The sequence below is a fragment of the Arachis ipaensis genome, chromosome B4 (assembly GCF_059453495.1).
Source record: "Arachis ipaensis isolate K30076 ecotype BB chromosome B4, ASM5945349v1, whole genome shotgun sequence".
Classification (NCBI taxonomy): Eukaryota; Viridiplantae; Streptophyta; class Magnoliopsida; order Fabales; family Fabaceae; genus Arachis; species Arachis ipaensis.
In genome coordinates this window covers 128,559,855-128,586,826 of record NC_142439.1, presented here as the reverse complement: position 1 = coordinate 128,586,826, position 26,972 = coordinate 128,559,855, and the positions used below count along the sequence as shown (strand labels likewise).

The following is a 26,972-nucleotide window of genomic DNA, read 5'->3' as shown; positions in this document are numbered from 1 at the left end:
TTAAACATGAAATACCTCAAAATTGCATTAAAAGAAATTGAAATTGACAAGAGTATTCACAAACATAAAAATGACATGAAAGAGAAATTAACAAAAAGGACTATGAGAATTAAAGCAAATCAACAAGGAAAAGTAAAGGAGACTAAATCAAAACAAGTAATTAAACCTAAATCTAAGATGACAATAAACTAAGAACCCTAATTTCTAGAGAGAAAAGGGAGCTTCTCTCTTTAGAACTAACCTAAGGCATGATCCTAAGCTAATCTAATTGCACCCCCTTGACCCATGTTGAATTCAGCCTCAAATAGCTTCAGAAATGAGTTGGATTTAGGCCTGGATAGCTCAGAAATCGCCCCAGCGTATTCACTTTAATGAGGTCACGTGCTGATTGTGACGCTTACGCATGGGTCACGCGTACACGTCGTCCGGCTTTTTCTTGTCATGCGTACGCATCATGTCACGCGTATGCGTCACCTTCGATGATATACCTCTTCATGCGTGCGCGTCTGTCACGTGTGGGCATTGCTCTGAATACTCCAAATGCTCATTTCTTCATGAATTCTCCACTTGCATGCTTTTCTCTTCACTTATTCCATCCAACACTTGCCTTATGAACCTGAAATCACTCAACAAACACATCAAGGCATCGAATGGAATTGAAATGACTTAAATTTGGCTATTTAAAGGCCTAAAAAGCATGTTTTCACTCTTAAGCACAACTTAGGAGAAATTCACAAAACCATGTTATTTTATTGAATAAATATGAGATAAGTTAATAAAATTCCCTAAATTAAGCACAAGATAAACCACAAAATTGGGGTTTATCGAACCTCCCCACACTTAAACTAAGCATGTCCTCATGCTAAACTCAAGAAAGAGACAAAGGGTATCAACATTTACTCAATGCAAACTATCTATATGCAATTTATCTAAATGAATGTAACTAGTTAGTCAAAATAAATCAATTCCCAAAAATACATATATGAACACAAGGGCTAAAGGTATTAACAATCAAGTCAAATCCACAATTGAATTGAGTTATTAAAAAGAATTATAAACTTGCAAGATAAGAGATGATCATGGGTGAAAACATGTAATTGAGCAATCGAACCCTCACCGGATGTGTATCCGCTCTAGTCACTCAAGTGTATAGAGTTGATTCACTCAACTCTCCCCTAATCATGCTTTCCAAGATTTGTTTTTCATCTAATAATCAACAATTATTCAATGCATGCATACAAATATCATGAGGACTTCCCATAGGTTGTAATGGGGCTAGGGTAAAAGTAAGGATATATATGGTCAAGTGAGCTTAAGATTTGAATCTTTGATTAACCTAAATTTCCCACCAAACCTATATAACAACCTATACAATTCTAATACAAACCTAACTACCCATTTTTCACTTTTTTTACACACTCATGCATTCTCTTTTTTTTTTTATCACAACCCATATGCATTGATTATTATTACTTCACTTTGGGGCATTTTGTCCCCTTTTATTAGTTCCTTTTTTTTTCTTTTTATCTATTTTTTTCTTTTCTTTTTCTACATTTTTTAATTTTGTTTTTCTCTTTTTCTTTTGATGGATTATATACAAAGGTGCCAATGCATATGGTTTAAACATTTAATGCATGAGTATATACCCAATTCCCAGAATTTTCAACAAAAAATACAAAATATACTTTAATCTCACCCAATATTCCCAAATCTCCCACAATTAAATGATAAACACTCTCACTAGCCTAAGCTAATCAAAGATCCAAAGAAGGGACATTTATTGTTTTTCACTTAGGGCTTGTAATGTGATAAAATTAAGAACAAATGGGTTTAGCATAAGCTCAAAATTGGCTAAAAATGGAAGATGAAAGGTAGGCTATTTGGGTAAATGAGCTATTTGAAATGATGGCCTCAATCATATAAGTACATTCATACACCAAATAATGGACATAAAGAATCAAACAAATCAAAGATTACAATCATAGAAAGAGAATAATGCACACAAGAATGAAAAATAGTGGTTGTATAATGTAACCACACAATTAGGCTCAAAACTCACATACTTATGTGTTCTTAGCTCAAAAATCATGCTCCACAATGTATAGTTCAAGCAAGTTTTTATGAAATTTTTTTTCTCAATCAATTGGGGTGTCCTATAGATAAAATCCTTGGAAAATTTCATTGTTTTGGCTAAGCTTATTATATATATATGCAAAATAAGAAAATGTAACTAGAAATCCTAAAAATAAAATGCGAAAGTGTTGGGATTAGAAATTGTCACCCAAAAATGCCGATTGGTCAGACGACCAAACCTCCCCACACTTAAAAGTTTTCACCGTCCTCGGTGCATTCAAAGATGAGCAAAGGGGTACGTCAACTTTCCGGATTGCCACCTTCAGCTGGTGAATCAACCGACTGCTGCGTGTTATTTCTCCCACTTTCATTTTTGATTATGATGACTCACCCATGAAAAATAGAAAATAGCACAGTAAGATGAGAAAATGCAAAAGCAAGGAAGCATAAATTGTTGGAATGAGGTGATGATCACTAAAATGAAGTGAGTGACTCAATGTGTGACATGGGTGAAAACAAGTGTGTGAATTCTAAATTGGGCGCCATTTAGAACACACACATTAGCATAGAGAGCTATGTCACAATTACACAAAAGAAGTAAGCACTTCACCCATTCTAGTGTGCTTGAAATACTTCAAAGAAAACTTGTAAGTTAAGATAAGCAAACAAGTGATAAAGAAGCATGAAAGCACTCAAGCAAATAATCAAGCAATTGTGAATTGGATAATGAATGGACATTGATTGATGTGTAAGTAAACTTAGTGAACCAATTGAAATATAAAGCTCACACATCAAACAATCACACATATTGAAGTTTGTTCGCAACACCTAAATGACATAGAGGTGAAACACATGGGTGCTATGGAACTTAGGAAAAAGAAGATAGAAGTGAAAATCAATCACATAGCAAGCATGGTCCACAAAGTTTAGAAAGCTAAAAAATATGGCACTAGGTAAGCTTATGGTCCAATTTCACAATTTCAAAATCTCAATGCATGAAATAGGTGATGTAAATACGGGTCAATCATAAACAAGCATCACCTAACAAAAATGCATTGACAATACACAATTGCCTCATCATAGATAAAGAAATCAAATCACATGCTGGCCAAAATTTGCAATTCAAAAGATTTAGAAAGCTTGAAGGCATTGTCACATGTACTTGGTATTCACACATGTTAAACGTGAAAAATTCAAAATCAAGTAACAAAGTGTAACCTCAACAATGAATCCCAATAATGAATATCAAAAACAGTTATGCTAAAATAGCATTCAGTTAATAATAAGCAGCAATATATAGCAAACAAAATTAATAATCCAATACTTATCATGAAAACAAAAATTAAACAAACAAACTAACTAACTAACTAACTAAAAGAGTTATTGATAGATGGTGATTGGTAGTGTTGGATGATGGTTGAAGGAGGAAAAGAAAAGGGGATAAGAGAGAAGAAGGAAAGAAATGGAAAGGGGAGAAGAAAAGAAGGTACGTGAAACAGGACAGGCGTCATGCGTACGCTTCATGTCATGCCTACGCGTGAATGGCAGCAACAGGGTGCGACGCGAGCGCATCGCCAGAGAGAGACAGATGACGCGTATGCGTGTGTCACGTATACGCGTGGGTCAAAATTGTGATAGAGGCACAATTTCAGCATCTTACCCACGCAACTCTCTGGAAGGGAAGGAAGGTTGTGATGGAGGGGAAGAGAGCGAGCTGAGTGACGACGGCGGCGGCATGAGGAGGTGGCTGGAAAGAGGTGAGGGACGACGAGCTCGAGGAGATTAGGAGGAACCCTGTCGCGTGAGAGAGGCATTCTGAATTCTGGAAGTTGGATCTGGGCATCAGGATGGAGTGGGATGGAGTTAGGGCTAACTGGAGGTTGAAACGGCAACGTTTGCCTGTTCATTCAAAAAATCGGTCAGGTCACGGTTCGGTTCGACTGACCGATTCTTGGCCGGTTCACCAGATCAATTTCGGTTTTTGAAATCTCCGGTTTTGCTGTTTGTCCGATTCGTATTTCTTCACGGTTCACAATTCAATCGGTTCGACTGGCCGGTCCGAACCGGTTTTAACAACATTGCTTGAAAGAACAGTTTCCATATTATGAAAAACCCCATCCTATCAAAATATTAGCCATCGAAAAAGAATGGTTCAAAAAATATAGAAAAACCTATACAAAACTATTTTCCCAAATACTTTTCATTATATTCCTATTAACCCACAAAAAACCCAAAAATTTTATGAATTCATATTAGTAGACACCGATTCCATTGAATTAACCCATTATAGGGATCCCAATACCAAACAACCCATTTATTCGAAAATAAAAATATGAAAATATTATCCTTACAAGAGTGGGAATTACTCCTGTATCAGTCTAAGAACTTCATGGAATCATACATTATTCCTATTACCAAGTCCCCATTCCTGGTTCATTTGGTTTAGGAAAGGGATATCATTACAATTTCCCAAATGATTTCAATCATAGTTCCAAACTTTTGGACCAGTAGAAGCCTTTTTCCCAAAAGAAGCTAGCTTGGCCTATGAATATTTTAAAAGTAAGTCATCATTTTTACAAGAATATAAATTCATTTCGTTTGTAGCAGTCATGGGAATAAGCTGGATTATGACCTAGGAGTATGATTCAGCAGCCTATGAAGAATGCCCAAGTATACAATACTTAGTAAGAGTAATAAAAATAAAATGGTGGAATAAATATGATATAAATTTGCTAAGGAAAGCAGCTATTGACCAATGGTTAACGGCATCATAAAAGCGTCCAGCAATAACAGCTTCAAGCACTACTAATGAACAAATATCATATAAAAAAGAGACGCAATTCTTAGCTCAGAAGTGACAAATTATGGCTAGTGCTGACATATTATTTGCTGCTGCTAGAGCTGCCATAATTTGTCGCTTCTGAGCTAAGAATTCGGTCTCTTTTTTATATGATATTTGTTCATTAGTAGTGCTTGAAACTGTTATTGCTAGACGCTTTTGTGATGCCGTTAACCGTTGGTCAATAGTTGCTTTCCTTAGCAAATTTATATCATATTTATTCCACCTATCATTTTATTTTTATTATTCTTACTAAGTATTATATACTTGGACATTTTTCATAGGCTGCTGAATCATACTTCCAAGTCATAATCCAGCTTATTCCCATGGCTACTATAAACGAAATGAATAATTTTTGTAAAAATGATGACTTGCTTTTAAAATATTCATAGGTCAAGCTAGCTTCTTTTAGAAAAAAGGCTTCTACCCTTCCAAAGATTTAGAACCATGATTGGAACCATTTGAAAAATTGTAATGATATTCCTTTCCTGAACCAAATGAACCAAGAACGAGGACTTAGTAATAGGAATAATGTATGATTCCATGCTTCTTGGTAGTCATAATAAGTATAACTCTGAGGTTTAAATTTTAATGAGAAGTTCTTAGACTGATATAGGAGTAATTCCCACTCTTGTAAGGATACTATTTTCATGATTTTTATTTTCGAATAAATGAGCTGTTTGATATTGGGATCCCTATAATAGGTTAATTCAAGTGTCTACTAATATGAATTCATAAAATTTTTAGGTTTTTTGTGGGCTAACAGGAATATAATGAAAAGTATTTGGGAAAATAGTTTTGCATAGGGTTTTTCTATCTTTTTTTGAACTATTTTTTTTCGATGACTAATATTTTAATAGGATGGCGTTTTTCATAATATGAAAACTGATCTTTTAAGGGTTGAGTACTATAAAGGTCAAATGGTTATAGTAATGTAAATTTATTGTTCGTAGTAATTAAAGAGCTCCTAGAAGGTGATGATGATTATGCCGCTTTTACAACCTGTGACATAGTCAGAGGTCTTAAAGATAATGTTTTTGCTGGTACATGAGTAATTGGTAATTTTCTCTCTTTTATTTGGTCAAAAAGTTGATCATAATCTTCATTGGAGGCTGATTTTTTATCTATTCTTTCTCTACAAAAATTTTCTAGTAAGAAAGTCAGGAAGTAAATTTAATTCGCCTTTTATATGTTCAATAGTAAAATCAAAACATGATAGAACAGCCTGCCACCTTGCAAATATTTGTTTTGAGACCAGATTTTTAACATCATTTTTTAAAACACTTGGGGCGGCTTTGCAATCAGTTCTTATTATAAATGTCTTATTAAATAAATCTTCTTGAAATTTTGCGACACATAACACGATGGCTAATATTTCTTTTTTAACTGTTGCATAATTCTTTTGAGCCTAGTTCCATATTCCTGAATGGCATTTTACTATTTGTTCTTTTGAGCTATTAGGAGGTATTTGTTTAAGAATTCCTCCGTACCTTAATTTTGAAGCATCTGTTTCTACAATTAATTTAGCCAATGAATCTAGTATACTTATACAGGGTATTTCTTTTATCGCATTCTTTATTTTTATTATTATAGAAGTCATTTCTTCTGTCCATGGAGGTAGATTTTTTCTTAATCTCTTATAAAGAGGTTCACACGTGACTCTTATTCCTGGTAAGAATTCCGCTACATAATTTAAACATCCTAAAAATTTTTGTAGTTATTTTTTGTCAGTTATTTCATTTGAAAATTTATCTGTGAATTCAATGGCTCTTTTAATAGGTACTATAGTCCCTTGATAGATTTCATATACTAAAAATTTTACTTTAGTTATAAAAATTTTCATTTTCTTTTCTGATAGGACTAATCCTTGTTCTTTAATAATATTCATAAATTCTTCTAGATGCTATATATGCTGATTTATTGCTTTTGAATATACTAATACGTCATCAAGATATATTATAGTAAATTCTATATGCGGGTAGAATATATTGTTCATTATTTATTGGAACTCACTTGGAGTATTTTTTAATCCTTGAGGCATTACATTCCATTCATAATATCCAAAGGGTACTATAAAAGCTATTTTATATCTATCTTCCTCTTTTACTGCAATTTGATAGTACCCTGATTTTAGATCAAATTTTGAAAAGATATTTATTTTATTTAATATTTTAATTAAATCACTTTTATTTGATAAGGGATACCTAGTCCATTTTAATACCTTATTAAGGGATTTATAATTGATGACTAATTTTGGAGCACCTTTTTCTATTTCAGATGCTTTCATCACATAGAAGCCTGTACAACTCCATGGTGATTTTGAAGGCCTTATTAGTCCTTCATCCAAATATTCTTGTACTTCTTTTTTACAATATTCTATATATTCTTTATTCATATGTATTGGTTTTGACTTTATCGGTATATCTTTTTCATTAAACCCATGTTCATATGGTAAAGATATCTCATGTAATTTTCTATGATGAAAAGTTTTGGGGTTTAGGCTGCATAATTCTTTTTTTAATTTTTTCTTCAATTATTTTTATTTTATTTTGTATTTCAGAGGTTTGTAATTGTTCTTCTATTCTCTTATATATAATTTTTTGGTTTAAATAGTTAATTTGTTTTATTTTTCTTTCTATAACATTAACTTGAGTAGGTAAATTGCATAAAATATTTTCTTGGTTAATTTATTTTATTTTTCTTTTTATAACATTAACTTGGGTAGATAGATGTTGTAAAATATTGAGTTCATGTTGTTTTGGTTTAATGATAAATTCGAAATGAACAGGATGATTTGGAATATGTAAACAAGTTATTCTGCCTATATCGACATTAAAAGGATATAATAATATCATAAATGGATTTCCTAATATGACTTGATGAGATATATTTCTTACTAAAAAGAATGTAGTGAAAAAATATACTCGATTTTTATAGATTTTTACTTTGGATAATTTATAGTCTATAGTCATTCTGTCATTTTCTGCTTTAAGAACTTTTTCTGTAATCTTTTCATAATATTTTGTAGGTATTAACCCTTCTTGTATACAACTAACATCAGCTCCTGAGTCTACCATAGCTATGAAATAAAATTTTTCTTCTCCTACAATTATAAGGTTATCGTAGTGAACTATTTTTGGTTTACTAATAGAGTTAGTATATTTATGTAATTTTCTAGACCCATGTTAATATAATTTTCTGAAATTATTATATTACTAGTTCCTTCAGTTTTACTAGTACTATTTTGTAAAGTTTGTTCTTAGATTTTTATTATATTTTTTTTCTTCTATTTTTAGTAATATGTAATTCATATTGATATTTTGTTGTTTTAATTCTGAATCTTCTCTTTTTAACTTTTTTATCTCTTCTCGAAGGGAATTAAGAGTGATTTCTTCTTGTGAGTTTTTAAAACGATTATAAATTTTTTTTATCTCTATTAGTCTTATTTCCTGTTTACTTTCTTCTTCTTTTTTAACTAATTCCGCTAGTTGATTTATGAATTCGTCTCTTAATGGGGTATCCTCCAACTTGTCAATTATTTTTATTAGTGTAGAAGTCTGTTCTCTAGTCAAAATATTTACAGTTTTTCACAATTTTTACAGTTACATAATCCTATTCCTAAACAATTATTCTGCTCATCTTTTTCACTATTTTCTTCTGAGATTTCTTCTTCTGACATAAGGTCTAATTATTGTGTAAAGTAATCTTCAGTTTCAAAAGAGTCATCATAAATTGATTCTTCTTCTCATTCTGAGTTGATTAATATGGTTGTTAAAGCGTGTTTAATTTCTTTATTTTCTATTTAGTTTATTTTTTGTTCTGTTATACATTTATTAGCGTAATGTCCTTGTTTTTTACATTTCTAATATGTTACTTGTTTTTTCTTAATAGAAGATTTAGGTTTTCCTTTAGGTGTTTTATAAAATTTTTTATAATGTTTTTGATCATAATAAAGGAGTTTATCTATATTATATCTATGTTTTTTATAAAATTTTTTCTTTTTTATTTTATTTTGTTCACTAGGTGCTTTTTCTAGAGTTATTCCATATTGATAACAAAACGTTCAAAGTTCTCTTTTTCCGTGATAGTTTCTTGTTTTATTTTTTGTTGTATCTTGGTATCTATGCATACTTCTATGCCTGTTTGTACTATTATGTTATGTAGTTGTCCAAAATTTAATAAATTATAGGGAATCTAGGTTTCAAACTGTGTTTGTAGTTTCTGTACCACCTTTTCAGAAAATAATTTTGGTAAAACTGCTACGAATCTTTCTTTCCATAAAGGTGCATGTGCATTATCTCTTATCATAACTTTGACATAAAAACATCTTTATACCATCTATAATCAGACATTGTTGGACATCTTAAATTCATTAATTGAGTTCTTATCATATTTTTGAAAGTGCTTGGGTCTCCTATAAAATTTTTAATAATGGTATAAATTAATGTGGATGTAGCATCTTATGACTGATCTTCTGATTTAATGCTATTTAGAATTAATTCTTTTTCTTGGATATTGAGAAAATTATCCCACCATCCTTTTAATTGTCCTATAAAGCCTTGGGTTAACATAATTGCTGCCTCTTTATCGAAAACTTTTTTCATTTTATAAGCAGTTGCGGCCATAGTCATATTACACATTTGGTCTAAAATGGCTTGTTCATTTAATCCATCTATATTTTATTCTACTAAGTCTGGTCCAGAAAAACTATTTTGTACTAATTGCATTTTTCTTCTAAACCTACATCTACTGGTGACGGTTTAGAATAATAATTTCTTGTTTTAGGATAATCTCTTTTATGAGATATTTTATTTATTTCTAATTCTCCTTTCTTTTTTAATGTATTAATCGTTATTTTTCCCAGACTAATACTTCTATGTTTTTCTTTTAATTCATCAACTTCTGCTTCTACTTTAGATTTTAAACTAATATTATCTAAGCTTTGTAATTTATATATAGATTTTTCTATAGGTTTTTATATTTTAATTATTTTTTTCATATTTTCCATTCTTCCTAATTAATTTTTTATTATATCTAACATGATATTAGTAAAATTTAATTGTTGATGTAATTTCTTAATATCTCTTTTTTCTATGTTTTCTTTTGCATTGTTATCTTTATAGGGTGTTGTTTCAACTTCTAAATCTTTTCCAACTGGTATTTTAATAGTTTCTTTAAGAGGGTATTTGAATTCTATTATTGATCCTGAACTGATTTTCCATACAACAGTTATCTTTGTTAACGGACATAATTTCTTGTTATTTTCAGAATAATAATTAATATACCAATCAAAGAAATATAAATTAATTCTATTTTCTTTCATAAAATCATAAAATAATTCTCTAAGCCTAATAACTTCATCTTCAGAATAATTGGTAAAATACCAATCTCTTAATGATTTATTATAATCAGCATTAAAATCTTGTCTTATCCATTCTTTATCAATTTCAAATGGTTCTTCTTTGATGATTACTGAAAATACTTGTGATTCAGTTGGATCGTAATCTGAATCTGCTTTATATACAGAAACGGCTATATGAGGCCTTATATTATTCCTATAATATTATCCATATTTTCTATTAACGAATTATCTATAGAATTTCTATGACTAATAGTCTCAATACTAGCAGAAATTCTTAGGGATTGTGATCTATTCATTCTAATCCTAATATCTGTTTCTTCTCTTATTATTTCTCTCAATTTAGTATTTTCTATTTGGAGTTCTTCAATGATATCAGGTATCACCTATTCTTCAGGCATTTTTCTTATTAATTCTTCATGTCTTAGTTTTCTTGGTGTTTGTATATTAGATCTTTTAAGATTTGCATGCTTAATTATCGTTTCTTCTTTTGAGGACTGTCTTAATGCTTTAAAGTTATAATTAACCTTAGCAATTTTATAATATGTTTTATAGATTATTTCAAATGGATCATATTTTTTATTTATGATTTTTTTTATCAAATTGGACATGCAATTTTAAGCTTTGCCAAGTATATTCATTTCTTAGATTCATAGCATAATTCGAAAAACAATTGAAGAAAACTGGTCCATTATGACAGTTAATTATTTTCTAATATTCCTATTAATAAGTCTCTAAAATTTAGAAATCTTGTATCTCTTAATGTTAATAATATAGGAACATTTATTCCTATTCTAAAATTAGGTTTTACTACTACTTGTATTAATCTTATATGGATGAAGTTGTATCCTTTGTTACTATGTTCTTTTAACTTATCTTTTTCTAAAATGGTCCTGTTATTACTTGTTCTTGGTTTACAGTATTCTAACATATGTATTTCATAATCTCTTTCTTTCTAGAAAGATCTTTTTTTGTATATTTTATTTTTATCTATTATAGGTATATTCCAATTATAAAAACTTTCCTCTAACTTAGGTATTTTTAATTCATTTTTAGTTCCGGATGTTGATGCTTCACCATTATCTGTTTTTATTACTAAAGAATTATTTTTTCCTAAACTTAAACTACTCATCATTCTCAATAAACTAGCCATTTTATGGTTAGAACTTTGTGAGTTACAGGACCACCTTCATTAATCAACAGATTCACTACCTCAATAGGACTTACAACCGGGACCACGATCAGGGCTGACCAACGTATTAACAGTTCTTACTGCTACTTCAAAGTTTTAACTATAAAACTTTTAGTTTAGCAAGAAGACTTGTAATAAAAATCCGGTTATATATATATACCAGATGGCCCGGAGCGGATCAAGGAGGAAAAGGAGAAGAAGGCGTAAATGCAATTATGTATGATGTAGAAAATAAAAATGCAGCAAATGCAGAAACTTAATAATTAGTAAGGCGGTATGGTAAACCCAGCCATTGACATTAGAAGAAAGTTAGCACTAGGGGAAGTCCACCTGCACTAGCCAAGGGAGAAAGAAATATATGATATAAAATTATATTGTATTGATTGGAAATATGATTGAAAAGAAGAAGGGGAAAGAAGAACAGCTGGAGAGCTTACAAGGGAACTCTCAGAGCTTCTCTCTCTAACTTCTTTCTATGATTGTGTAAAAATGAAGGGTGCCTCACAATGAAAACGAGGCCTCCTTTTATAATTGAAGATTTTACTGTTTCTACAGTACATCTTATGTTAATCGGTACTATTTCTACAGTACAAGTCGATACAATTTTGATTTTCTGCAATTACATAATTTTTTTAGATTAGAATCTAATCCTCTCCTAGGTTGATCCCGAAGCAATCGTCTTTGTTTTGATTATAACCACTTGAGGATTCTGCTGACGAAGTAGGATCTTCTTTGTGTGCTTTATCTTCTTCGAGCATCTGCATGATTTGCTGGAGATGTTTTGCTAAACTTTCTTTTGATTGGGCTCCTGCAAGGGCTGCATCAATTTGGGTTTTCTGGTTGAGAAATATTAACTCTTCATGATCAAATGGTTTGGTGAATTTAGGGTGTTCGTTGAACCATCTTCAAACTTTGTCCGGGTGAGCCATGGTTGCATCGAACTGAGACCACCATTTGACATAGGCATTTCTTTGAAGCATTGGTGGTGCCTTTGGGTGCTATTGTTTGCCATACCTGTACTGCCATGAGAATACCTAGGCCAGTGAAAATGCAGAGAAAATTGAAGATATACAGGAATGCTTGTTTCTTGTTGGTCAAATTTTTTGGTGAAAATTTTGAACCCCTCATCGGCAGGTAGGGGCAAGATCTCTAGTAAAGGGCCAAAGTAATTCCACCATTGGGTAAACCAGTTTGGGAAATGATAATTAGTATTTTTTTGAAGTAAATGAGCCAGGAATGTCTATTCTGATTATTTTGTAACCAAAATACTCTTGTCCAGGCGTCCACATAATCCCAATAAGAATATCCTATTGGGTCAAAAGGTTGGAAAAATTTCTTAGTATTGTTTGGGTTTTTACCAAATTGAGTAAGGGTGAGTACTTTTAGGATTTGAATGGTTGAATGAGTTATGTTAGCGGTATCTTTGGGGTCTTTATAGTGTTTTATCGAGACCGAATCTGAATCCACTAGTATGAATTCATAAAACTATCTGGTTTTGTTTATGGCTGTTGGTCTAAAATGGAATCCTGGTGGAAAGACTTTAGGGATTACCTTAAAAGGTGAATTTTTCCAGAATTCAGGTTCCATTAAGAGGACAGATGAGAATTTATTTTTTAAAATGTATGTGGATTGTTGTTTTGGTTGGGTGTTTAAGGGCTGGGTTTGAATTGATTGGGGTAGTTTTGCTTGGGTAATTATTTTACCTTTTGGGTCATTACATATGGTTTTTTGGGCTGCCACTTGTGACAAAAGTTTGGTTAGGTCTATTTCATCATCATTTGAGTTGTCACATATATCAGTCCAGAATTTTTTATGAAGTTTTGAAAAGCCTGCATCCTGTAAGGCCAACAAGGTTTGGATTGGTAAAGCATAGTCTGCCTTTGTTTGTTTTGCTGTTTGGCTACTTGGGGGTTGAGTAGATGACTCAACTATATTTTTTGTGATCTGAGTAGATGACTCAGTTGGCTTTTGGGTTATTGGGGTAGGTTGTTGGGTAGATGACCCAGTTGAGGTGCTTGACCCTGATTTTTTAGTTGGCCCTGGTAGGGCTAGGCAAACGCCTCTGCCTCTTACAGAGGCTAATGTTGCCTTTTTAGGCATCTTGTCCTTGCTTGTCTCCCTGCAAATATTCACATGTGAGAAAGTCAGGGAGAGAGTTTGAGTTACCCTTGATGTGCTCAATATCGAAATCAAAAACGCTTAAGATGGCTTGCCATCTGGCAAAAATTTGTTTTGATGCAAGGTTTTTAATAGGGGTTATTGTTCCTTGGGAAATCATATGACCAAGAAAACAAATTTTTGTTTGGAAAAGGACATATATATTATCACTAAACTATCACTCAAATTACGATAATATATATGTTCTTTCTGAACCAAAGGAGGGAAATGATATTAGATTTTTGAAAATATGTCTAATCTCTTCCGTTCACTCTCTAGACGTCTCTCCATTAGGGGATCTTTTTCGTCTCCTTCCTCCACCTCTTCACCCCCATTCTCCCTCCAATCCTCTTACTGAGAAAGTAACTCGGCCTGAGGAACTTTCTCCTAAACACAATATCTTCAAAAGAAATAGTTTGCTTTGAAGATATCAATCAAGCAATAGATAATTGGAAAATACCCAAAATCCCTCAAGATGAATTATATGTCCCTGATGACAATAAAATAAAATCAGACTATATCATCAAAACCGCTGAAAACAATATTCCTCTAGGACCAGACTCCGGTGAGGAATTCCATCTTTTAACCAAACAATCTGTCAGAGAACATGCCCGTCACTATAAATATCTTCACATAGGGTGTGTCCAAGTCGCTGTCAAACCTCTCATCAGAGAAGGTTTGAATGCTTCCATCCTCATGTGTCTCAGAGATATTAGGCATAATGATTTCCAAGACTCCTTAATCGGAACAGTTGAAACAAGTTTAGGACACAGTCCGGTTTACTTCAACTACTTCCCAAACAAAATAGTCAGTTTGTTAGATATCAACATCCTTGACTCTCTTTTCCTAAACATCCGAATTCATGGTCTTAACATGAAGGAAGGATCTATCCCAACAGCGTTAATATATAGGATTCAATACAAGGTCATGAACACTTGTAATTCTAGAGTCCTTCTTAAATCCAGTGATCGTGAAACTACTTTGTTTGTCACAGACATGACAAAGGCCAACGTCATGGTCCCAAGGCTCATAAAGTGGGATGAAATTGAACTCCCTCAATCATGGTCAATTGATCGAGCCATTCCAACGCAACCTAGACAAGCACCCCTCTTATGAGAAATAAAACAGGACGAGTCAGTGAGAGTAGAGATTTTCTTTTACAGATGAAACTCTTTTTCCTCCAGATCTGAAGCAGAAACATCTAATGATTTTGCTTCAGCAAGAAGATCTTTTTCTGTAACTTCTCAAGCTCAGTTTTCAAAAATTTCTAGACCCGCAAATTCTGGAATTAATATTTCGGGATTACAAAATAATTCAAATATTTCTCAACCATTTTATCAAACTGATGATGATGTTGATTTACAATCTATTCAATCACCAACATACTCTTCTATGAATGATGCCCATGAGTAGCACATAATTTGTTATAAATAAAGAAGCTTTACGTAAAAACTCTACTCTAAGGAGTATTATCTCCACAGAGAATGGTGTTTACGTACATATACAGCTGCTCAAATTTCGTCATTCAAGAAAAAGTACTACCATTTTCTCAATGATGTTAGAATGCATATTCCTTTCTTTGAATGGTTTCATGCTTATTCTATCAAACATAATATTGATTATCCTTTTAAAAACAAAAATATTTCACCATCAGCAAACGTTATTTCAACTTGGAAAGTCAAAGATGGAAATTTAGTCAGATCTGAGTTTCCTCCAAAAGGATCTTTTGTTATTTCAAATACGGAAGGACATAACCCAGTTATGGCCTCTCCATTCAAAAACAAAAATGTAGATGAAAGTGTCACCCCAAAAGATATTAAAAATCTTATTGAACAATCAAATTACACTAACAGGTTTTTGCAATGTTTGGGTGACAACCTCTCATCTTCAGGATCTCTTTTGTCTTTGAAAAATTTCTCTGAAACCTCTATTTCTAAAACTATTGAAAAACCTCTTTTTAAATCTTTCAAAATGAGTAACAAGGCTAAACAGAGTCTTAAAACTTCTATTTTAAAACAAGAATCCAGTGATTCAGAAGTCATGCAAAAAATCGACCAACTTTTAAACCGTCTTAGTACTGTCCCTGAAACTCCTACAAACTCTGGTGAATCCACATTTCATATACAAACTCGCTTATCCAAAGCCATTAATGCCCTTGGCCAAGATTCCAATGAGTCTTCCTCTGACCAAAGTGATGATTCTAACAAATCATCTCTCAAAGTTAGCCCAATCATGACCAATTCTATAACTAAGTGGAAGGTTTTAACCAAACCCTCTGCGTATAGTTATAATCGCGTATCCACAACTGATCTAGCTCACGAAGAAAGATAACTAGGTTTTGTCAGCTTCAATGCCAATAATGTCTATGAATGGAATATAGATGGCAAAACCGAATACAACATCATGAGTATCCTTCAGCATATGACTATGGTAGGCACAGCCTATCAAGCTGCTCATGAAACCTCTGAGGAAGCAATAGCCAATGTTATTGTTTCTGGGTTCTCTGGTCAACTTAAAGGTTGGTGGGATAACTATCTTTCTGATAACCAAAAACATTCAATCCTTTATGCTATAAAGGTTAATGATCAAAATGAACCCATCATTGGAGACGATGGGGAACCTATCCCTGATGCCATTAACACCTTAATCTTTACTATAGCAAGCCACTTTATAGGTGACCCATCTCTTTGGAAAGACTGTTCTGCTGAATTACTTTCCAATCTCAGATGCAAAACTTTGTCTGACTTTAGATGGTATAAGGACACCTTCCTTACTAGGGTATATACCAGAGAAGACAGTCAGCAACCTTTCTGGAAAGAAAATTTCCTAGCCGGACTTCCCAAATCCCTGGGAGATAAAGTAAGGGACAAAATTCGTAGCTTAACTCCAGACGGGATTATACCCTATGACGAGTTAAGTTATGGCCAACTTATTTCTTTCATCCAAAAAGTTGCTCTAAAGATTTGTCAAGATGATAAAATCCAACGGCAACTTGCTCGTGAGAAAACACAAAATCGTATCGATTTGGGAACTTTCTGTGAACAATTTGGTCTTCCTGCTTGCCATCCAAGAAAATCTAAAAGACCATCCAATAGAAAAGTTTTTAAACCTAATCCTGAAAAGAATTTCAAGAGATCTAGAAAAGGTTTTTAAAACCCTAAAAATGAGAAAAGTTTTCAAAAGAACTTCCAAAAGTATCCCCAGAAAAACCCCATTATTTGCTATACATGTAAAAAACCAGGACATGTTAGCAAATACTGTAGGTTAAAAGGAAAGATTAATAATCTGAACCTTGATCCTCAGATTGAGGAACAGATTAACAATCTTTTAATCGAAAGTTCAGATGATGATTCTGGACCAGAATCCTCGGATGATATTAATAATATCCAAGTTGATGATATTGAATCATCCTCAGATTCCGACGTCAAGCAAATTAATATTTTATCCAAAGATCAAGATCTCTTATTTGATGCTATGGAGGCTATGGTGATCCAGAACAAAAGAAAGACTTTCTTTTGAAATTAAAAAAAATCTTTACAAAAGGAGGAGAAGCCCAAAAACCTTGTCCTTAGTAATAAATATGATATCAAACACATTTTCAAAAAATTAGAAAAATAAGTTATTCATCCTATAACCATTCAGGATCTCCATACTAAGGTCAACAACCTTAAAAAGGAAATTTGAAAGGTCAAAAGAAATCAAGACAATCATCAACTCATTCTCTCGCAATTAATACAAGGGGAAGAGTCTGATGATGGAGAACTTGATTCTCTTATAAACCAACCTGAGTTTTCTGAAAAATAAGAAAATGAAATTTCTAACGACAATGATGGAAAAGAAATCTTGAGAATAATAAACATATTTTCTTTTATGAAATGTCGTATTAATATTCGGATTGTCGTTAAAGATTTTGTTCTTGAAACCATAGCACTTTTTGACTCAGGTACAGATTCAAATTGTATTAAAGAAGGTCTGATCCCCACAAAGTATTTTGAAAAGATACTGAACATCTTAGCTCGATAACGGGTGAAAGACTAAAAATCAAATTCAAATTAACCAATACTTTTGTTGAAAAGGGTAATCTTAGGATTCTGACCAATTTCATCATAGCAAAGGATATCAAAAATGATGTAGTCTTGCGGATGCCTTTTATAATCCTTTTGTTTTCATACCTAGCAGATTTTTCTGGAATTACCTCTTATGTGGGTGGACAGGAAACTTTCTTTGAATTTTTAGACTCACCAACCCAAAAATCTCTAAACCAAATTGAATCCAAAACCAAACAGATTTGTTTTTTTAAAGAAGAAATCTTTTTCAAAACCCTTGAATCCCAACTTTCTCAACCAAGGATTCAAGATAAAATCAAAAATCTTTCAAACTAAATTGAAAAGTCTATCTGTTCTGATTTGCCTCATGCCTTCTGAAAAAGAAAAGAATACATTGTTAATCTTTCCTATGAAAAAGGTTTCAAAGAATCACAAATTCCTACAAAAGCCCACCCCATTCAAATGAATGGGCAGCTTTTGCAGCACTGTCAAAAGGAGATTAAAGATCTTTTGGACAAAAGATTAATTCGTCCAAGTAAGAGTCCTTGGTCTTGCTCAGCTTTTTATGTCAATAAGCAAGCTGAGATAGAACGAGAAACCCCCAGGCTTGTCATCAATCGAAAACCTTTGAATCAAGCTTTATAGTGGATTCGTTATCTTATCCCAAACAAAAAAGATTTGCTCAATAGGCTAAACTCAGCAAATATCTTTTCAAAATTTGATATGAAATATGGGTTTTGGCAAATCCAAATTAAAGAATCTGACAGATATAAAACTGCATTTACAGTCCCATTCGGTCAATATGAATGGAATGTAATGCCGTTTGGTCTGAAAAATGCCCTATCTGAATTTCAAAAAATCATGAACGATATTTTTAACCCATATTCAAACTTTGCAATCGTTTACATAGATGATGTCTTAATCTTCTCTCAAACTTTAGGAGAACATTTCAAACATGTTAAAACTTTTATGTACATCATCCAGAAAAACGGACTTGCTGTTTCCAAATCAAAAATTATCCTTTTCCAAACAAAATTTCGTTTTCTTAGTCATATGATTTCTCAAGGAACAATAACCCCTATCGAAAGATCAATTTTGTTTGCAGAAAAGTTCCCAGACTATATCCTTGACAAACTTCAACTCCAGAAGTTCCTAGGATGTCTTAATTATGTCTCGAAATTCATCCCAAATCTTAACAATCTTATTAAGCCTCTTCATGATAGGCTTAAGAAAAACCCTCCACCATGGACGGACAAATATTCTGAGATCGTCAGATTTCTTAAAACCAAAGTTCGTAATCTTCCTTGTCTATACCTACTTATTCCTCATGCATTCAAAATCATTGAAACAGATACATTTGATTTAGGATATGGTGGTATCTTGAAACAAAAATTGCATGATAAAGAGTGTATCATTGCATTCACATCAAAGCATTGGAATAGTACTCAACAAATCTATTCCACCATCAAAAAAAAATTTTAGCCATAGTTTTGTGTATCACAAAATTTCAGTCTGATTTACTCAATCAAAAATTTTTAGTCCGAGTTGATTGCAAATCGGCTAAAGATGTTTTACAAAAAGATGTTAAAAACCTTGCATCAACACAAATTTTTGTCAGATGGCAAGCCATCTTAAGCATTTTTTATTTCGATATTGAGCACATCAAGGGTAACTCAAACTCTCTCCCTGACTTTCTCACACGTGAATATTTGCAGGAAGACAAGCAAGGACAAGATGCCTAAAAAGGCAACATTAGCCTCTGTAAGAGGCAGATGCGTTCGCCTAGCCCTACCAGGGCAAACTAAAAAATTAGGGTCAAGCACCCCAACTGGGTCATCTACCCAACAACCTACACCAATAATCCAAGAGCCAACTGAGTCATCTACTCAGATCACAAAAAATATAGTTGAGTCATCTACTCAACCCCCAAGTAGCCAAACAGCAAAACAAACAAAGGCAGACTATGCTCTACCAATCCAAACCTTACTGGCCTTACAGGATGCAGGCCTTTCAAAACTTCATAAAAAATCCTGGGCTGATATATGTGACAGCTCAGATGATGATGAAATAGACCTAACCAAACTTTTGTCACAAGTGGCAGCCCAAAAAACCATATGTAATGACCCAAAAGGTAAAACAATTACCCAAGCAAACTACCCCAATCAATTCAAACACAGCCCCTAAACACCCAACCAAAACAACAATCCACATACATTTCAAAAAACAAATTCTCATCTGTCTTCTTAATGGAACCTGAATTCTAGAAAAAATTACCTTTTAAGGTAATCCCTAAAGTCTTTCCACCAGGATTTCATTTTAGACCAACAGCCATAAACAAAACCAGGCAGTTTTATGAATTCATACTAGTGGATTCAGATTCGGTCTCGATAAAATACTATAAAGACCCCAAAGATACCGCTAACATAACTCATTCAACCATTCAAATCCTAAAAGTACTCACCCTTACTCAATTTGGTAAAAACTCAAATAATACTAAGAAAATTTCCCAACCTTTTGACCTAATAGGATATTCTTATTGGGATTATGCGGACGCCTGGACAAGAGTATTTTGGTTACAAAATAATTAAAATAGACATTCTTGGCTCATTTACTTCAAGAAAAATACTAATTATCATTTTTCAAACTGATTTACTCAATGGTGGGATTACTTTGGCCCTTTACCAGAGATCTTGCCCCCACCTGCCGATGAGAGGTTCAAAATTTTCACCAAAAAATTTGACCAACAAGAAACACGTATTTTCACAGATCTTCAAATTTTCTCTGCATTTTCACTGGCTTGGGTATTCTCATGGCAGTACAGGTATGGCAAACAGGAGCACCCAAAGGCACCACCAATGCTTCAAAGAAATGCCTATGTCAAATGGTGGTCTCAGTTCGATGCAACCATGGCTCACCTGAACAAAGTTCGAAGATGGTTTAACGAACACCCTAAGTTCACCAAACTATTTGATCATGAAGAGTCAATATTTCTCAATCAGAAAGCCCAAATTGCTGCAGCCCTTGCAGGAGCCCAATCAAAAGAAACTTTAGCAAAACATCTCCAGCAAATCATGCAAATGATCGAAGAAGATAAAACACACAAAGAAGATCCTACTTCGTCAGCAGAATCCTCAAGTGGTTATAATCAAAACGAAGATGATTGCTTCGGGATCAACCTAGGAGAGGATTAGATTCTAATCTCAAAAATTTATGTAATTGTAGAAAATCAAAATTGTATCGACTTGTACTGTAGAAATAGTACCAGTTAACATAACTTGTACTGTAGAAACAGTAGAATCCTCAATTATAAAAGGAAGCCTCGTTCTCATTGTGAGGCACCTTTCAGTTTTACACAATCATAGAGAGAGGTTAGAGAGAAAAGCTCTGAGTTTTCTCTTGTAAGCTTTTCAGCTCCTCTTCTTTTCTCTTCTTCTTTTCAATCAGTTTTCTAATAAATCTTTATCCAGTTATTCAGCTTCGTGTTTTTCATATTTATCTTTCTGTATCTGCATATGTGTGCAGACTACCGCCACATCTAACTTCATACTAACTTACATATGTGTGCGGACTACCGCCGCATCTAACTTCATATTTACTTCCTTGTCTTTGCATCTTCATTCATTTAACTGGCACATCTAACTTCATATTTATTTCCTTGTCTTTGCATCATTATTCATTTAACTGGCATTTTCATTTACGCCTTCTTCCCCTTTCCCTCCTTGCTCCGCTTAGCCCCATCTGGTATATATATATATATATATATATACTTTCTCTATCTCTTAAGTTCGTTACTATGTCACTCAGTCTCGTCCCAAAAAAATTATGCTATGTTATTATGTTAGAAGATATTTTTATATTTTTTTTTTTGAAATATTATTTTTTATAGTAAATATATTACGAATTGTATTGAATTGATTATTTTATGATTATTATATTATAATTTTTTTTGTTAATTTTTTTAAAAAATTTCAAAGAATATCCATAAATAATTATGGTATCTGCATTTCCTAAGGAGATAATTAAATAGGAATTTGCGATGAAAATAGAGAGGGGATGAAGGTATTTTTTTAAAACGGAAGTGAAGGACATGAAAAGGGGTTCGCCGCGCCCACACGAGTATTCATTACCATCTCTAACTAACAACAAAAATTCAATTTGAGCTGATTTGAGATGGAATATGTGGCTTCATCTGCATTGGATCCTAAGATAATGAACCTAATTCGAATTTGGGATCCTAACAATAGATCTAGGTTGATCTTACTCACTTAATGTTTTGAGTCATTGCTGTAACAAATACTATATTATTAAATATTATTATATTTAGTATATATAAAAGTTGGATATACTTACAAGAGATTTTTTAATCAAACTAAAAAAAATTATAATTATCTTTTTTCTCTTTTTTAGTTTTAAATATTATTTATTAACGTAATAAAAAGTGAATAATAATAATAATAATCACTCACATAATTAAAATAAATCATCCTAATATATACATGATATTATGTATATCAAGAATTATTACATATGATAAATTAATTTTTTTTATTTTTTATAAAGATAATTTATGTAAATCAACTAATCTTTATAACATGATTAATTGGATAAGTTTTTCCTCTTAATATGAATAAATTAATAAATTTAATATACAAAATATAATTTATATTATTTAACATACAAAATAAACAACTTAAGCTATTATACAGGATAATAAACATAATAATACAAATACTTATTTATTTATTAGTATTAAAAAAAATATAAATAGTATAAACATGATCATTTGGGTAGAAAAATAATAATAAAAATTATTAATTAAGTTAATTGCATATAATAAAAAATATGAATAATTTCTTAAATAATAATAAAAATAATATCACTATCACATACTATAAAATTTATAAAAAAAAAATTTTAAACAATAAATCAATTCTCAATAAATTATACCTTAGCTATATCAAAAAAAATATATATATTAGATATTATTGTTTGCGTACTAATATATATATATGTATGTATTATTAATTATTAAGTTATAATTAATTTTAAAACTCAATTTTTGGTAATTGAAATTTAAATGATTAAAATTATTTAATGCTGAATATTTTAATTTGTATCTAACTAATTTTATTTTTGTTATTAAAATTAAAAAAAGTGAGTTGTTAATCAATTCTAAATTCAAATTTAAATTTGTGTAAAAAATTATTTTAAGTTTTATCTTACTAACCAAAATTTATTTTAAAATAAAAAATTACTTTATATATTATATTATAAGATAGTGTAGTCATTTATTTTTTTTAACAGTAATTACTGCTAAATAAAATAGTATAAAATATGAAAAAAAATGTGTTTACCAATCTAGGAATGATAATTCATTTTTCAATAGAATAAATTATATATTGAATAACAAAAATTATTATGGCTTCTTTTCACACAAACTAATACAACGATGGTATTTTGATAATATTACCAAATAACATTAACCAATTTAATAGTTTTTGTAATGATATAAGTCTATAAGTTTGAAAACTTGAAAATCATATCATAAAATATGAAATTTTAACTAATAACAACGCTGATCATATTGTGTTGACTTTATGAATGAATATGATACCAACAAATAAAATTGTCATAGTTAAATTTCAACAAAGATAAATCTCCATAATTATTGTTATATATCAATGAGCATTGTTCTATTTTTAAGACAAATACTATTTTTTTTTACCTATTTTCTAACCTAATAGGCTCAGAATAAATCTATCACAAATTGAAACTCCATTTATTAAGGGTCTGCAATTTTGATTTTAATTATAATTTTGTAAAATATTTATAGTAATAATTATTATATATATTTTTTGTTTAATTTTTTTAATAAAAAATTTTATATATTTTTATTAATTATCTCGTGCAATGCACGAAACATATTAAAATTTAAAATTAATTATTTTTTGTTAGGAATTAGAATTTAAAATAAACAATTTTTTTAAAAAATTAATTGATATTAATTAAAAAGATTAATTTATTAATATTATTTTTTTGAAATATAGTAAGCATTTAAAATATAGTAAGCATTCATTAGTTAACTGTATATGAAGTCGATAGTTGAAAATTATTAAATAATAATTTAAAGAAAAGTATAGGAAGACAATAAGAATACTAAACAATGTAAACAATGGATATGCCGGATGTTCAATTCAATAAGTATGCAGATGATTATATTGATTATGTTTAATTGGATGGTTATTTCTTTTGATTTGATTTATTTATGCACAATTAACAATGACTTGATATTCAATTTACTAGATGTGCAAATAGTTATTTTAATATTAAAAGTTAAGAAGTAATTTGAGGTGGAGTGTTTTTTTACTTTATTAGGATAATTCTAGAGTCCATTATTCACATTGTTTACAAAAGTCATTGTCTACCTAATAAAACTGATAATTTAATCAAACATATCAAATTATTTAACGAACTTTTAATTATCAATTCGACAAGAAATTATCTAAAAAATAATTAATTAATAGTATAAATAATTAATTAATAGTATATATCAATTCAATAATAGTATAAATAAAAAATAATAGTATATATAGTATAAATAATATAATAAAATAATTAATTAATAGTATATATCAATTAAATAATAGTATAAATAAAAAATTTAATTTATAATTTTATAAAATAATTTTTAAAAAGATAATTATTCATATAATTAGAATACAATACTCACAAAAGATACATAATGATGTATATAAAGACTAACTTATTTTTATTTTTTAAAATTCAACAAATGATAAAATCATTTATTTTTAGTAAAATATTCACTAAAAACATTTTTTTTACTAAAAATTATTGAACATTTTATTATTTATTTAAATTATATTATTTTAATTAAATAAATTTTATCTTTATAATTAACTTAAATATTAGAATATTATCTTTATTTTTATAATTTTTTATTTTATTTAAATTCATTTTTTATATTTTTAAATTTAATTTCATAAATTTGTGTTAATGTTAATGTGTACAATGATCTAAATCTTTGGTCCAATATGAATAAAATAAATATCTTATGTCATGAAACTATCATTCCAAAAGTTTTAAGCTGATTTTGAGGTTCACCAATGATTGAACTCTTGACCTTTCGAATTTAGAACTCTAATACTATGTCATGAAACCACTAATCCTAAAAGTTTAACCTAATAGAAAAATGTAACACTAATGGTTATATCTGTAATACTTCCTAAACTTCTATTGTACAAATGGTACAAAATTTTCATTGACTCTCTATACTTTTTCTTAAAAAAAATAATATTATAAATTAATAAATTTGTTTAAAAAAATAAATTTATTTAAAATAGTACTACTATGACTCGTGAAGAGAAAGTAGAGTTATAGAAATATAAACTTCAAATTCAAAGACTAAGAAAAATATTATTTATAGCAAAAGGTTAAATTTTAACTACTATAACCAATATTTCGTAATAAATAAAAAGACATGCTCATTTATTTTTATCATAATTTAGTGTTCATGGTTAAAATTTAGTGGCTAAACTTTATCTTTGTTGTAGTGATATAGATCAGTCAACATGGCGAGGAACGACGACGAAAGATTTCTCTTACCGCGCGCGAATCAAAGAAAATTGCAGCACTGATGAATGAATGATGATGTATAAATCCTTGATCCCGAGCTTCGAGGTGAGAGAGAAGAAGACTGAAGGCTGAAAGTTATATATACTGAAATTAACTCATTACTGAATAACATTGGTACAGCAACTCCCATGAACAGAAAGAAAACCTGCAAAGTAAAAATAATAACGACGGTAACGGAAACAGAACTCTACAATATGTAACAAGATAGAGGAACTTGGTAGCTTCGAGTGGCAGATACTTATTTTCTTCCAGCCCTCTCTAAATAAAAGAAGATCCCGCTAAGAGAATTACCCTCAAAATGGAACAACATACGAATCTACAACAGCAACTTCCATTGGTGCTTCCATCAAGTACACATTATTATTACGGTGCTCTCTACTCATCAGATCCATGTATCTCTGTGGCAGGAGTTGTTGTTGCCTTTGGGAATTTTGCTGCCACGATCTCCTCATTCTCAAGACAGATCTCAGAATGTACCTGTCATAGAGCACAGTTAGAAGTGGATGCAACTCAACCATACCAACTAAAGCATAAAAAACGTATCTAAAGTTCCACCAAGATTCAGGAATAAGCAGTGTTACCAAGGTAGCCGAGGAGAACGAACCGAAAGCCGCCATGGCTGTGCTTAACTGAGAAGAATACTGAGGCAAACGCAGCGAGGCCATGAAGGCTAGGAAGTAACAAAAAATGGCAAGAAAACAAGCTTGGGTTGCGACAGGGTGATCATGGAACGGTGATGGTGTGCTTCCTGTGCTCTGGATTTGAAGCAATGCTAGGAGTGCGAAAAGAATGAAAGCGTAGATTTTGTGGCGGCGAATGATGAAGGGATCTGGATGAGTGGTTGCTATTAGGTTGATGATGGTTGGGTTGTAGACATTGATGAAGCAGTTAATGGTGGCTTGTCTCTGGTAATTGAAGGTAGCTGCAAATGGAAGTGACATAGTTTTTTGTTCAAGAAAAGGTTAATTAAAGAAAGCAACACAAATAATAATAATAATAATAATAATAATAATAATAATAATAATAATAATAATAATAATAATAATAATAATAATAATAATAATAATAAGATAGAAGTTAAAAGGAAATCATACCTCAGGGCTCAGTTGGGTAGCTCCTGCTTTGATCAATTCTTGTTTGTGGATGGGCATAATATTTATAGACGAGGTATTATTGCATATTCTACCACCAACGGAAATTAGGTTATGCTTGTTTAATTAAATACAAAGACAAATGTACATACAAACACAAATGCCCATAAATGGGTAATAATACAGTTAAGAGAAAAGTTGGGTGAAAAGTGAATAATACACTCTTTATAATAAAAAATAAAAAAATTAAAAGTATTATGTACGATACATATTCTTTTTAAAATATAACTATAATTTTTATTTTTTATTAAGAAATTTTTTCGATAAATTTATATTAGTCACTTTTTTATATTTTTATAATCAAATTTATATTAGTCAATTTTTTATTTTATTTTTTTTTATATTAAAAATATTATTTTTAATTAATATCTTTTATATATAATATGTTTTATTTATTTATTAAAACAATAATAAAAATATAAAAAAATTAATCCTTATTTTTAGAAAGATTTAAGATTTAAAATTAAAATTTATAATTTAGATTACTTAGTATTAATAACTA

The 26,972-nt window shown here is 30.8% G+C and overlaps 1 long non-coding RNA gene across 2 annotated transcripts; it reads right to left on the bottom strand.

Annotated features, from left to right (window-relative positions):
* LOC107638008 (uncharacterized) lies at positions 1-26,537 on the bottom strand. 2 transcript variants are annotated; one of them, XR_015880931.1, is made up of 5 exons: positions 26,414-26,537; positions 25,901-26,241; positions 25,611-25,796; positions 25,290-25,464; positions 1-6,047 (listed from the first exon to the last, which is right to left on the bottom strand). It is a non-coding gene; the product is annotated as an uncharacterized LOC107638008 (long non-coding RNA). The 2 variants fall into 2 exon arrangements; XR_002361686.2 differs by lacking the exon at positions 1-6,047 and having other exon boundaries at positions 25,151-25,464.
* Between the last annotated feature and the right edge of the window lie 435 nt (positions 26,538-26,972).